The sequence below is a fragment of the Oncorhynchus mykiss genome, chromosome 23 (assembly GCF_057628025.1).
Source record: "Oncorhynchus mykiss isolate SJ-2025 chromosome 23, ASM5762802v1, whole genome shotgun sequence".
Classification (NCBI taxonomy): Eukaryota; Metazoa; Chordata; class Actinopteri; order Salmoniformes; family Salmonidae; genus Oncorhynchus; species Oncorhynchus mykiss.
Window position 1 is genome coordinate 62,146,410 of NC_143044.1, and position 14,025 is coordinate 62,160,434.

Consider the following 14,025-nt stretch of genomic DNA (forward strand, 5'->3'; position numbering starts at 1 on the left):
TATACTGGCTGGTCTGGAATCAGCTAACACTGTATACTGGCTGGTCTGGAATCAGCTAACACTGTATACTGGCTGGTCTGGAATCAGCTAACACTTTATACTGGCTGGTCTGGAATCAGCTAACACTTTATACTGGCTGGTCTGGAATCAGCTAACACTGTATACTGGCTGGTCTGGAATCAGCTAACACTTTATACTGGCTGGTCTGGAATCAGCTAACACTTTATACTGGCTGGTCTGGAATCAGCTAACGCTGTATACTGGCTGGTCTGGAATCAGCTAACACTGTATACTGGCTGGTCTGGAATCAGCTAACACTGTATACTGGCTGGTCTGGAATCAGCTAACACTTTATACTGGCTGGTCTGGAATCAGCTAACACTGTATACTGGCTGGTCTGGAATCAGCTAACACTGTATACTGGCTGGTCTGGAATCAGCTAACACTGTATACTGGCTGGTCTGGAATCAGCTAACACTTTATACTGGCTGGTCTGGAATCAGCTAACACTGTATACTGGCTGGTCTGGAATCAGCTAACACTTTATACTGGCTGGTCTGGAATCAGCTAACACTTTATACTGGCTGGTCTGGAATCAGCTAACACTGTATACTGGCTGGTCTGGAATCAGCTAACACTTTATACTGGCTGGTCTGGAATCAGCTAACACTGTATACTGGCTGGTCTGGAATCAGCTAACACTGTATACTGGCTGGTCTGGAATCAGCTAACACTTTATACTGGCTGGTCTGGAATCAGCTAACACTTTATACTGGCTGGTCTGGAATCAGCTAACACTGTATACTGGCTGGTCTGGAATCAGCTAACACTTTATACTGGCTGGTCTGGAATCAGCTAACACTTTATACTGGCTGGTCTGGAATCAGCTAACGCTGTATACTGGCTGGTCTGGAATCAGCTAACACTGTATACTGGCTGGTCTGGAATCAGCTAACACTGTATACTGGCTGGTCTGGAATCAGCTAACACTTTATACTGGCTGGTCTGGAATCAGCTAACACTGTATACTGGCTGGTCTGGAATCAGCTAACACTGTATACTGGCTGGTCTGGAATCAGCTAACACTTTATACTGGCTGGTCTGGAATCAGCTAACACTTTATACTGGCTGGTCTGGAATCAGCTAACGCTGTATACTGGCTGGTCTGGAATCAGCTAACACTGTATACTGGCTGGTCTGGAATCAGCTAACACTGTATACTGGCTGGTCTGGAATCAGCTAACACTTTATACTGGCTGGTCTGGAATCAGCTAACACTGTATACTGGCTGGTCTGGAATCAGCTAACACTGTATACTGGCTGGTCTGGAATCAGCTAACACTTTATACTGGCTGGTCTGGAATCAGCTAACACTTTATACTGGCTGGTCTGGAATCAGCTAACACTGTATACTGGCTGGTCTGGAATCAGCTAACACTGTATACTGGCTGGTCTGGAATCAGCTAACACTTTATACTGGCTGGTCTGGAATCAGCTAACACTGTATACTGGCTGGTCTGGAATCAGCTAACACTGTATACTGGCTGGTCTGGAATCAGCTAACACTTTATACTGGCTGGTCTGGAATCAGCTAACACTTTATACTGGCTGGTCTGGAATCAGCTAACACTGTATACTGGCTGGTCTGGAATCAGCTAACACTGTATACTGGCTGGTCTGGAATCAGCTAACACTTTATACTGGCTGGTCTGGAATCAGCTAACACTGTATACTGGCTGGTCTGGAATCAGCTAACACTGTATACTGGCTGGTCTGGAATCAGCTAACACTGTATACTGGCTGGTCTGGAATCAGCTAACACTGTATACTGGCTGGTCTGGAATCAGCTAACACTTTATTTTATTTATTTTATTTTATTTCACCTTTATTTAACCAGGTAGGCTAGTTGAGAACACCTTTATTTAACCAGGTAGGCCAGTTGAGAACACCTTTATTTAACCAGGTAGGCAAGTTGAGAACAAGTTCTCATTTACAATTGCGACCTGGCCAAGATAAAGCAAAGCAGTTCGACACATACAACGACACAGAGTTACACATGGAGTAAAACAAACATACAGTCAATAATACAGTATAAACAAGTCTATATATGATGTGAGCAAATGAGGTGAGATAAGGGAGGTAAAGGCAAAAAGGCCATGGTGGCAAAGTAGATACAATATAGCAAGTAAAACACTGGAATGGTAGATTTGCAATGGGAGAATATGCAAAGTAGAAATAAAAATAATGGGGTGCAAAGGAGCAAAATAAATAAATAAATTAAATACAGTAGGGAAAGAGGTCGTTGTTTGGGCTAAATTATAGGTGGACTATGTACAGGTGCAGTAATCTGTGAGCTGCTCTGACAGTTGGTGCTTAAAGCTAGTGAGGGAGATAAGTGTTTCCAGTTTCAGAGATTTTTGTAGTTCGTTCCAGTCATTGGCAGCAGAGAACTGGAAGGAGAGGCGGCCAAAGAAAGAATTGGTTTTGGGGGTGACTAGAGAGATATACCTGCTGGAGCGTGTGCTACAGGTGGGAGATGCAATGGTGACCAGCGAGCTGAGATAAGGGGGGACTTTACCTAGCAGGGTCTTGTAGATGACATGGAGCCAGTGGGTTTGGCGACGAGTATGAAGCGAGGGCCAGCCAACGAGAGCGTACAGGTCGCAATGGTGGGTAGTATATGGGGCTTTGGTGACAAAACAGATTGCACTGTGATAGACTGCATCCAATTTGTTGAGTAGGGTATTGGAGGCTATTTTGTAAATGACATCGCCAAAGTCGAGGATTGGTAGGATGGTCAGTTTTACAAGGGTATGTTTGGCAGCATGAATGAAGGATGCTTTGTTGCGAAATAGGAAGCCAATTCTAGATTTAACTTTGGATTGGAGATGTTTGATATGGGTCTGGAAGGAGAGTTTACAGTCTAACCAGACACCTAAGTATTTGTAGTTGTCCACGTATTCTAAGTCAGAGCCGTCCAGAGTAGTGATGTTGGACAGGCGGGTAGGTACAGGTAGCGATCGGTTGAAGAGCATGCATTTAGTTTTACTTGTATTTAAGAGCAGTTGGAGGCCACGGAAGGAGAGTTGTATGGCATTGAAGCTTGCCTGGAGGGTTGTTAACACAGTGTCCAAAGAAGGGCCAGAAGTATACAGAATGGTGTCGTCTGCGTAGAGGTGGATCAGAGACTCACCAGCAGCAAGAGCGACCTCATTGATGTATACAGAGAAGAGAGTTGGTCCAAGAATTGAACCCTGTGGCACCCCCATAGAGACTGCCAGAGGTCCGGACAGCAGACCCTCCGATTTGACACACTGAACTCTATCAGAGAAGTAGTTGGTGAACCAGGCGAGGCAATCATTTGAGAAACCAAGGCTGTCGAGTCTGCCGATGAGGATGTGGTGATTGACAGAGTCGAAAGCGTTGGCCAGATCAATGAGTACGGCTGCACAGTAATGTTTCTTATCGATGGCGGTTAAGATATAATTTAGGACCTTGAGCGTGGCTGAGGTGCACCCATGACCAGCTCTGAAACCAGATTGCATAGCAGCGAAGGTATGGTGAGATTCGAAATGGTATATGGTATTTGGTATTGGTATTTGGTAATGGTATTTATACTGGCTGGTCTGGAATCAGCTAACACTGTATACTGCCAGTCGCACTGAGCAATTACCACAGGTCTGGAATCAGCTAACACTGTATACTGCCAGTCACACTGAGCAATTACTACAGGTCTGGAATCAGCTAACACTCTATACTGCCAGTCACACTGAGCAATTACTACAGGTCTGGAATCAGCTAACACTGTATACTGCTGGACACACTGAGCAATTACTACAGGTCTGGAATCAGCTAACACTTTATACTGGCTGGACACACTGAGCAATTACTACAGGTCTGGAATCAGCTAACACTTTATACTGCTGGTCACACTGAGCAATTACTACAGGTCTGGAATCAGCTAGCACTGTATTCATTAGGAATGACTGCTGGATACACACACACATGGATGACTGTGCTATGGAACGGTGATGAAGGAGTTTATGTCCTAGTGCCTTTTAGAGTAGAGCAGAGCAGGCCACAGTCAGAAACAGTAGGCTCCTTTTAGAGCAGAGCAGGCCACAGTCAGAAACAGTAGGCTCCTTTTAGAGCAGAGCAGGCCACAGTCAGAAACAGTAGGCTCCTTTTAGAGCAGAGCAGAGCAGGCCACAGTCAGAAACAGTAGGCTCCTTTTAGAGCAGAGCAGGCCACAGTCAGAAACAGTAGACTCCTTTTAGAGCAGAGCAGAGCAGGCCACAGTCAGAAACAGTAGGTTCCTTTTAGAGCAGAGCAGAGCAGGCCACATTCAGAAGCAATAGGCTCCTTTTAGAGCAGAGCAGGCCACAGTCAGAAACAGTAGACTCCTTTTAGAGTAGAGCAGAGCAGGCCACAGTCAGAAACAGTAGGCTCCTTTTAGAGCAGAGCAGGCCACCGTCAGAAACAGTAGGCTCCTTTTAGAGCAGAGCAGAGCAGGGCACAGTCAGAAACAGTAGACTCCTTTTAGAGTAGAGCAGAGCAGGCCACAGTCAGAAACAGTAGGCTCCTTTTTGAGCAGAGCAGAGCAGGTCATAGTCAGAAACAGTAGGCTACTTTTAGAGTAGAGCAGAGCAGGCCACAGTCAGAAGCAATAGGCTCCTTTTAGAGCAGATCAGGCCACAGTCAGAAACAGTAGGCTCCTTTTAGAGCAGAGCAGGCCACAGTCAGAAACAGTAGGCTGCTTTTAGAGTAGAGCAGAGCAGGCCACAGTCAGAAACAGTAGGCTCCTTTTAGAGCAGAGCACGCCACAGTCAGAAACAGTAGACTCCTTTCAGAGCAGATCAGGCCACAGTCAGAAACAGTAGGCTCCTTTTAGAGCAGAGCAGGCCACAGTCAGAAACATTAGGCTCCTTTTAGAGTAGAGCAGAGCAGGCCACAGCCAGAAACAGTAGGCTCCTTTTAGAGTAGAGCAGAGCAGGCCACAGGCAGAAACAGTAGACTCCTTTTAGAGCAGAGCAGAGCAGGCCACAGTCAGAAACAGTAGGTTCCTTTTAGAGCAGAGCAGAGCAGGCCACAGTCAGAAACAGTAGGCTCATTTTAGAGCATAGCAGAGCAGGCCACAGTCAGAAACAGTAGGCTCCTTTTAGAGCAGAGCAGAGCAGAGCAGGCCACAGGCAGAAACAGTAGGCTCCATTCTAAGTCATGGCTTCTGTCCTGTGTAGGCATTGTCCAGGATTGCAGTGCTGTGGACTATTCTGTAGTAGTGAATGTTGGAAGAGCAATGACTGATGTTAATTCATCACTAATGTGCTATTTGTGTTGAATTAACTCTCCTTTCCATTTATTTCATGCCAATACAGAAATTCATGATGAAGGTAAGTTCATTAACGTCTGCTGCTCCCCCTTCTGTCACTGTGTGTCTGAGGTTCTGGTCCCTTCTGCCACTGTGTGTCTGATCTCCTAGCTCCTTCTGTCACTGTGTCTGAGCTCCTAGCTCCTTCTGTCACTGTGTGTCTGATCTCCTAGCTCCTTCTGCCACTGTGTCTGATCTCCTAGCTCCTTCTGTCACTGTGTGTTTGATCTCCTAGCTCCTTCTGCCACTGTGTCTGATCTCCTAGCTCCTTCTGTCACTTTGTCTGATCTCCTAGCTCCTTCTGCCTCTGTGTGTCTGATCTCCTAGCTCCTTCTGTCACTGTGTCTGATCTCCTAGCTCCTTCTGTCACCGTGTGTCTGATCTCCTAGCTCCTTCTGTCACTGTGTGTCTGATCTCCTAGCTTCTTCTGTCACTGTGTGTCTGATCTCCTAGCTACTTCTGCCACTGTGTGTCTGATCTCCTAGCTCCTTCTGCCACTGTGTGTCTGATCTCCTAGCTCCTTCTGTCACTGTGTCTGATCTCCTAGCTCCTTCTGCCACCGTGTGTCTGATCTCCTAGCTCCTTCTGTCACTGTGCCTGAGCTCCTAGCTCCTTCTGCCACTGTGTGCCTGAGCTCCTAGCTCCTCATCTCTACAAAAACCCTATTATCCCAACAGTATCTTCCTAATCACACACAGCTGTACCTGACACCACACACACACTTTCCCACCCTCCCCCAGTCTCATGGACAGTCAGCTGTGTGGTAGGATGGATGGAGTTTGACATGTGGAATGGATGGAAACAGAGAAGCAGCCTGTCTCTGTCAGACTAACCAGGCTAGGGGAAACACCTATGTGTGTGTGTGTGTGTGTGTGTGTGTGTGTGTGTGTGTGTGTGTGTGTGTGTGTGTGTGTGTGTGTGTGTGTGTGTGTGTGTGTGTGTGTGTGTGTGTGTGTGTGTGTGTGTGTGTGTGTGTGTGTGTGTGTGTGTGTGTGTGTGTGTGTGTGTGTGTGTGTGTGTGTGTGTGTGTGTGTGTGTGTGTGTGTGTGTGTGTGTGTGTGTGTGTGTGTGTGTGTGTGTGTGTGTGTGTGTGTGTGTGTGTGTGTGTGTGTGTGTGTGTGTGTGTGTGTGTGTGTGTGTGTGTGTGTGTGTGTGTGTGTGTGTGTGTGTGCGTGCGTGCGTGCGTGCGTGCGTGCGTGCGTGCGTGCGTGCGTGCGTGCGTGCGTGCGTGCGTGCGTGGGCGGTGTGAGCAGGCGTGCGTGCATGTTTGTCAGACTGACTAGGCCAGGAGGGAGGGGCTGTTAGATGAAGACATGCTAGCCAGGGTACTGTAGGAGGGAGGGGCTGTTAGATGAAGACATGCTAGCCTAGCCAGGGTACTGTAGGAGGGAGGAGCTGTTAGATGAAGACATGCTAGCCAGGGTACTGTAGGAGGGAGGGGCTGTTAGATGAAGACATGCTAGCCTAGCCAGGGTACTGGGTACTGTATAGGGCTATTTGACCACTTTTTTGGTTACTACATGATTCCATATGTGTTATTTCGTAGTTTTGATGTCTTCACTATTATTCTACAATGTAGAAAATAGTAAAAAATAAAGAAAAACCCTTGAATGAGTAGGTGTCCAAACTGTTGACTGGGACTGTATATATACAGTGCCTTCGGAGAGTATTCAGACCCCTTGACTTGTTTCTACATTTTGTTATGTTACAGCCTTGTTCTAAAATTGATTCAATTGTTTTTTCCCCTCAACAATCTACACACAATACCCCATAATGACAAAGCAAAAAAAGGTTTATAGAAATGTTAGCTAATTAATTAAAAATAAAAACAGAATTTTCACATTTACATAAGTATTCAGACCCTTCACTCAGTACTTTGTTGAAGCACCTTTGGCAGCGATTACAGCCTTGAGTCTTCTTGGATATGATGCTGCAAGCTTGGCACACCTGTATTTGGGGAGTTTCTCCCATTCTTCTCTGCAGATCCTCTCGAGCTCTGTCAGGTTAGATGGGGAGTTTTGGTGCACAGCTATTTTCAGGTCTCTCCAGAGATGTTCGATCGGGTTCGTCCAGTCTCTGGCTGGGCCACTCAAGGACATTCAGAGACTCGTCACGAGGCCACTCCTGCGTTGTCTTGGCTGTGTGCTTAGTGTTGTTATCCTTTTGGATGGCCTCAGTCTCAAATCAAATCAAATGTTATTTGTCACATACACATGGTTAGCAGATGTTAATGCGAGTGTAGCGAAATGTCTGAGGTCCTGAGCGCTCTGGAGCAGGTTTTCATCAAGGATTTCGCTGTACTTTGCTCCATTCATCTTTGCCTTGATCCTGACTCCCAGTCCCTGACACTGAAAAACATCCCCACAGCATGATGCTGCCACCACCACCATGCTTCCCAGTAGAGATGGTTTCCTCCAGACGTGATGATTGGCATTCAGGCTAAAAAGTTCAATCTGGGTTTCATCAGAACAGAGAATTTTGTTTCTCATGGTCTGAGAGTCTTTTGGTGCATTTTGTCAAACTCCAAGTGGGCTGTCATGTGCCTTTTACTGAGGAGTGACTTCCGTCTGGCCACTCTACCACAAAGGCCTGATTGGTGGAGTGCTACAGAGATGATTGTCCTTCTGGAAGAATCTCCCATCTCCACAGAGGAACTCTAGAGCTCTGTCAGACTGACCATCGGGTTCTTTGTCACTTCCCTGACCATGGCCCTTCTCCCCCGATTTCTCAGTTTAGCCAGCGGTCAGCTCTAGGAGGAGTCTTGGTGGTTCCAAACTTCTTCCATTTAAGAATGAAGGAGGCCACTGTGTTCTTGGGGACCTTCAATGCTGCAGAAATGTTTTTGTACCCTTCACCAGATCTGTGCCTCGACACAATCCTGTCTCGGAGCATTCACTGTCAACTGTGGGACCTTATATAGACAGATGTGTATCTTTCTAAATCATGTCCAATCACTTGAATTTACCACAGGTGGACTCCAGTCAAGTTGTAAAACATCTAGAGGTGATCAATGATGATCAATGATGATCAATGGAAACAGGATGAATCTGAGCTCAATTTGGAGTCTCATAGAAAAGGGTCTGAATACTTATGTAAATAAGGTCTCTGTTTTTTTATACGTTTGCAAACGTTTCTAAAAACCTGTTTTCACTTTGTCATTATGGGGTATTGTGATGTCATTATGGGGTATTGTGATGTCATTATGGTGTATTGTGATGTCATTATGGGGTATTGTGATGTCATTATGGGGTATTGTGATGTCATTATGGGATATTGTGATGTCACTATGGGGTATTGTGTGTAAATTGCTAAGGGAAAACAAATATTTAATCCATTTGAGAATAAGGCTGTTACGTAACAAAATGTGGAAGAAGTCAAGGAGTCTGAATACTTTCCAAAGGCCCTGTATATTCAGTGTAGGTAAGAGGAAATATAGATAAAGTGACAAGGCAACAGGATAGATAATCAACAGTAGCAGCAGCGTATGTAATGAGTCAAAAATAGTTATTTTAGCTATTATGTTAACTTTTTAATTACTTTTTTGAGTAGAAGCTGTTCAGCGTCCTGAGGGGGAAGAGGCGTTGTCGTGCCCTCGTCACAACTGTGTTGGTGTGTTTGGACCATGGTTGGTTCTTAGCCATGTGGACAGAGGAACTTGAAGCTCCACTACAGTCGATGTGAATGAGGGCGTGTTCTTTGGAGACCGCGATCAGCTCCTTTGTCTTGCTGACATTAAGGGAGTGGTTGTCCTGGCAACACACTGCTGCAGAGATGGTTGTCCTTCAGGAAGAATCTCCCATATCCGTAGAGGATCTCTGATGCTCCTTCAGAGTGACCAGCGGGTTCTTGGTCACTTCCCTGACCATGGCCCTTCTCCCATGATTTCCTGGCACCACACTGCCAGGTCTCTTACCTCCTCCCTATAGACTGTCTCATCGTCGGTGGTGATCAGGTCACCACCATCGTGTCATCGGCAAACTTGATGATGTTGTTGGAGTCGTGCGCGGCCACGCAGTCGTGGGTGAACAGGAAGTACAGGAGGGGACTGAGCACGCACCCCTGAGGGACCCCTGTTTTGAGAGTCAGCATAGCTGATGTGTTGTTGCCTACCCTCACCACCTGGTGGCGGCCCGTCAGGAAGTCCAGGATCCAGTTGAAGAGGGAGGTGTTTCATTCCCATGATCCTCAGCTTAGTGATGAGCTTGGAGGGCGTTTAATATTGTGTTAAACGCTGAGATGTAGTATATGAACGCTGAGCTGTAGTGTGGAGAGCAATAGAGATTGCGTCATCTGTGGATCTGTTTTGGAAGTATGTGAATTGGAGTGGGGTCCAGGGTGTCTGGGATGATGGTGTTGATGTGAGCCATGACCAGCCTTTCAAAGCACTTCATGGCTACAGATGTGAGTGGTACGGAGTAAGTCATTTAGACAGGTTACCTTGGCATTCTTGGGCACTGGGACTATGGTGGTCTGCCTAAAACATGTAGGTATTACAGACTGGGTCAGGGAGAGATTGAAAATGTCAGTGAAGACACGTGCCAGCTGGTCAGCACATGCTGGTAATCCGTCTGGTCCTGCAGCCTTGTGAATGTTAACCAGTTTAAAGGTCTCACTCACATCGGCTACGGAGAGTGTGATCACGCAGTCGTCCAGAACAGCTGGTGCTCTCACGCATGTTTCAGTATTGCTTGCCTCGAAGCGAGCATAGAAGGCATTTAGCTCGTCTGGTGGACTCGTCTCACTGGGCAACTCTCGGCTGGGTTTCCCTTTGTAACTCATGATAGTTTGCAAGCCCTGACACGTGTCAGAGCCGGTGTAGTATGATTAGATCTTAGTCCTGTATTGTAACAGTATTGTACGTGTAAACTAGTTCCTGAATGTGTCTCTTGTCTCTCTGTCTCTGTCCTGTAGACGGCCCAGGGAGGGGGTCACCGCACCTTACTGTACGGACACGCTGTTCTGCTACGACACTCCTACAGCGGCATGGTGAGTCCCTTTGCAGTGTGTCCGGAGACCCAAATACAGGAAATAACATGTACTTGAATCAGTGTCACAATCTTCCATTCCAGGTTTGTGCTCTGTGATGTCAGTCAGTTGTGGTTGTCATCATCTGTGTTGTGGTTGTCATCATCTTTGTTGTGGTTGTCATCTGTGTTGTTGTTGTCATCATCTTTGTTGTAGTTGTCATCATCTTTGTTGTGGTTGTCATCTGTGTTGTTGTTGTCATCATCTTTGTTGTGGTTGTCATCTGTGTTGTGGTTGTCATCATCTTTGTTGTTGTTGTCTTCATCTTTGTTGTATTCTTGTCTGTATTTTCTAGTGATACACGAGTTGCTGAGCCAGTCAGACAAGGCAATAAGAGACTGGTTTCTACCATGTTGTGTCTGGTTGTGTTGAGGAATAATTGGCTTCTTTTGTTTCTCTGTCTAGTACCTCTGTTGCCTCGGTACCTCCCGATCCTCAACCGACAAACTGGCGTTTGATGTTGGACTGCAGGAAGACACAACAGGTAGGTCTCTTTCTCTTCTTCTTTCCCAACAGCCATAGTATAGCTAGTACAGTCAGATGAGACAACATTACCAAGCCATATTGTAGTGTTATGTTGCCATGCAAGCTTCAGAGAGAGAGATGTTTCTGATGCTGGGTTTTATGAGTTCCCATAGTAAGACTGTTGTGATGCTGTGTGGGTGTGGACGTTTACTATGTTGTGTGTCGGTGTGTGTACCATGCTGACTGTGGTTACTAGACCCCAGACCCTGCTGGAGGTTACTAGACCCCAGACCCTGCTGGAGGTTACTAGACCCCAGACCCTGCTGGAGGTTACTAGACCCCAGACCCTGCTGGAGGTTACTAGACTCCAGACCCTGCTGGAGGTTACTAGACCCCAGGCCCTGCTGGAGGTTACTAGACCCCAGACCCTGCTGGAGGTTACTAGACCCCAGACCCTGCTGGAGGTTACTAGACCCCAGACCCTGCTGGAGGTTACTAGACCCCAGACCCATTCTGGAGGTTACTAGACCCCAGGCCCTGCTGGAGGTTACTAGACCCCAGGCCCATTCTGGAGGTTACTAGACCCCAGACCCTGCTGAAGGTTACTAGACCCCAGACCCATTCTGGAGGTTACTAGACCCCAGACCCTGCTGGAGGTTACTAGACCCCAGACCCTGCTGGAGGTTACTAGACCCCAGGCCCTGCTGGAGGTTACTAGACCCCAGGCCCATTCTGGAGGTTACTAGACCCCAGGCCCATTCTGGAGGTTACTAGACCCCAGGCCCTGCTGGAGGTTACTAGACCCCAGACCCTGCTGGAGGTTACTAGACCCCAGACCCTGCTGGAGGTTACTAGACCCCAGACCCATTCTGGAGGTTACTAGACCCCAGACCCTGCTAGAGGTTACTAGACCCCAGGCCCTGCTGGATGTTACTAGACCCCAGACCCTGCTGGAGGTTACTAGACCCCAGACCCTGCTGGAGGTTACTAGACCCCAGACCCTGCTGGAGGTTACTAGACCCCAGACCCTGCTGGAGGTTACTAGACTCCAGGCCCCGCTGGAGGTTACTAGACCCCAGACCCTGCTGGAGGTTACTAGACCCCAGGCCCTGCTGGATGTTACTAGACTCCAGGCCCTGCTGGATGTTACTAGACCCCAGACCCATTCTGGAGGTTACTAGACTCCAGGCCCCGCTGGAGGTTACTAGACCCCAGGCCCTGCTGGATGTTACTAGACCCCAGACCCTGCTGGAGGTTACTAGACCCCAGACCCTGCTGGAGGTTACTAGACCCCAGACCCTGCTGGAGGTTACTAGACCCCAGACCCTGCTGGAGGTTACTAGACCCCAGACCCTGCTGGAGATTACTAGACTCCAGACCCTGCTGGAGGTTACTAGACCCCAGACCCCGCTGGAGGTTACTAGACCCCAGACCCTGCTGGAGGTTACTAGAACCCAGACCCTGCTGGAGGTTACTAGACTCCAGACCCTCAGTGTTGCTGCTGGAGGTTACTAGACTCCAGGCCCTCAGTGGTGCTGCCCGTGGTTACTAGGTTCCTGTCTGTCCTGCAACAACCTGGCTGCTACATGAACGATCTCATAAACTCAATCTACACACAATACCCCGTAATGACGGAGCAAAAACAGGTTTTAAAAATGTGTGTAAGTTTATAATAAAACCCCCTGAAATATCACATTTAAATAAGTATTCAGACCCTTTACTGAGTACTTTGTTGAATCACCTTTGGCAGTGATTACAGCCTAGAGTCTTCTTGGGTAGGACGCTACAAGCTTGGCACACCTGTATTTGGGGAGTTTCTCCCATTCTTCTCTGCAGATCCTCTCAACCTCTGTCAGCTTGGATGCAGAGCGTCGCTGCACAGCTATTTCCAGGTCTATCAAGAAGTGTTTGATCTGGTTCAAGTCCAGGCTCTTGGCCGGGCCACTCAAGGACATTCAAAGACTTGTCCCAAAACCACTCCTGTGTTGTCCTGTTGGAAGGGGAACCTACCCCCCAGTCTGAGGTCCTGAGTGCTCTGGAGCAGGTTTTCATCAAGGACCTCTCTGTACTTTGCTCCGTTCATCTTTCCCTCAATCCTGACTAGTCTCCCTGCCACGGAAAAACAGTCCCACAGCATGATGCTTCTACCACCGTGCCAAGTTTCCTGCAGACGTGACGCTTGGCATTCAGTCCAAAGAGTTCAATCTTGGTTTCATCAGACCAGAGACACTTGTTTCTCATGGTCTGAGAGTCTTTTAGATGCTTTTTGGCAAACTCCAAGCAGGCTGTCATGTGCCTTTTACTGAGGAGTGGCTTCCGTCTGGCCATTCTACCATCAAGGCCTGATTGGTGGAGTGCTGCAGAAATGGTTGTCCTTCTGGAAGTTTCTCCCATCTCCACAGAAGATCTCTGGAGCTCTGTCAGAGTGACCGTTGGGTTCTTGGTCACCTCTCTGGTTAAGGCCCTTCTCCCCCGATTGCTCAGTTTAGCCGGGCGGACAGATCTAGGAAGAGTCTTGGCGGTTCCTAACTTCTTCCATTTAAGAATGTGTTTTTGGGGACTTTCAAATGCTGCAGACATTTTTTGGTACCCTTCCCCAGATCTGTGCCTCGACACAATCATATCTCGGAGCTCTACGGACAATTCCTTCGACCTCATGGCTTGGTTTTTGCTCTGACATTCACTGTCAACTGTGGGACGTTTTATAGACAGGTGTGTGCCTTTCCAAATCATATCCAATCAATTGAATTTATTACAGGTGGACTCCAATCAAGTTGTAGACACAGGATGCATTTGAGCTCAATTTTAAGTCTCATAGCAAAGGGTAAATGAATACTTATGTAAATAAGGTATTTATGTGAAAAAAAAATTATACATACCATTTCTAAAAAACGTTTTTTGCTTTGTAATTATGATGTATTGTGTGTAGATTGAGGATTTTTTTTAAATCATTTTGAGAATAAGGCTGTAACGTAACTAAATGTGGAGAAAGTCAAGGGGTCTGAATACTTTCCGAATGCACTGTATATAGATAGGGAGAGAGAGGCTCAGAGAGAGAGAGAGATAGAGAAAATGAGAGAGAGAGAGAGGCTCAGAGAAAGAGAGAGACTCAGAGACAGTGAGACAGAGGCTCAGAGACAGTGAGACAGAGGCTCAGAGACAGTGAG

The 14,025-nt window shown here is 47.3% G+C and overlaps 1 protein-coding gene across 4 annotated transcripts in view; it reads left to right on the forward strand.

The window, feature by feature from the left end:
* The first annotated feature begins 10,187 nt into the window (after positions 1 to 10,187).
* The window catches only part of ryr2a (ryanodine receptor 2a (cardiac)), a 368,722-nt gene continuing 364,884 nt past the window's right edge, over positions 10,188 to 14,025 (forward strand). For all 4 annotated transcript variants that reach the window (XM_090217869.1, XM_090217870.1, XM_090217871.1 and 1 more), the window contains exons 1-2: positions 10,188 to 10,354; positions 10,799 to 10,877. The gene's annotated coding sequence lies outside the window, so the exon portion shown is untranslated. The remainder of the gene's footprint in view (positions 10,355 to 10,798; positions 10,878 to 14,025) is intronic.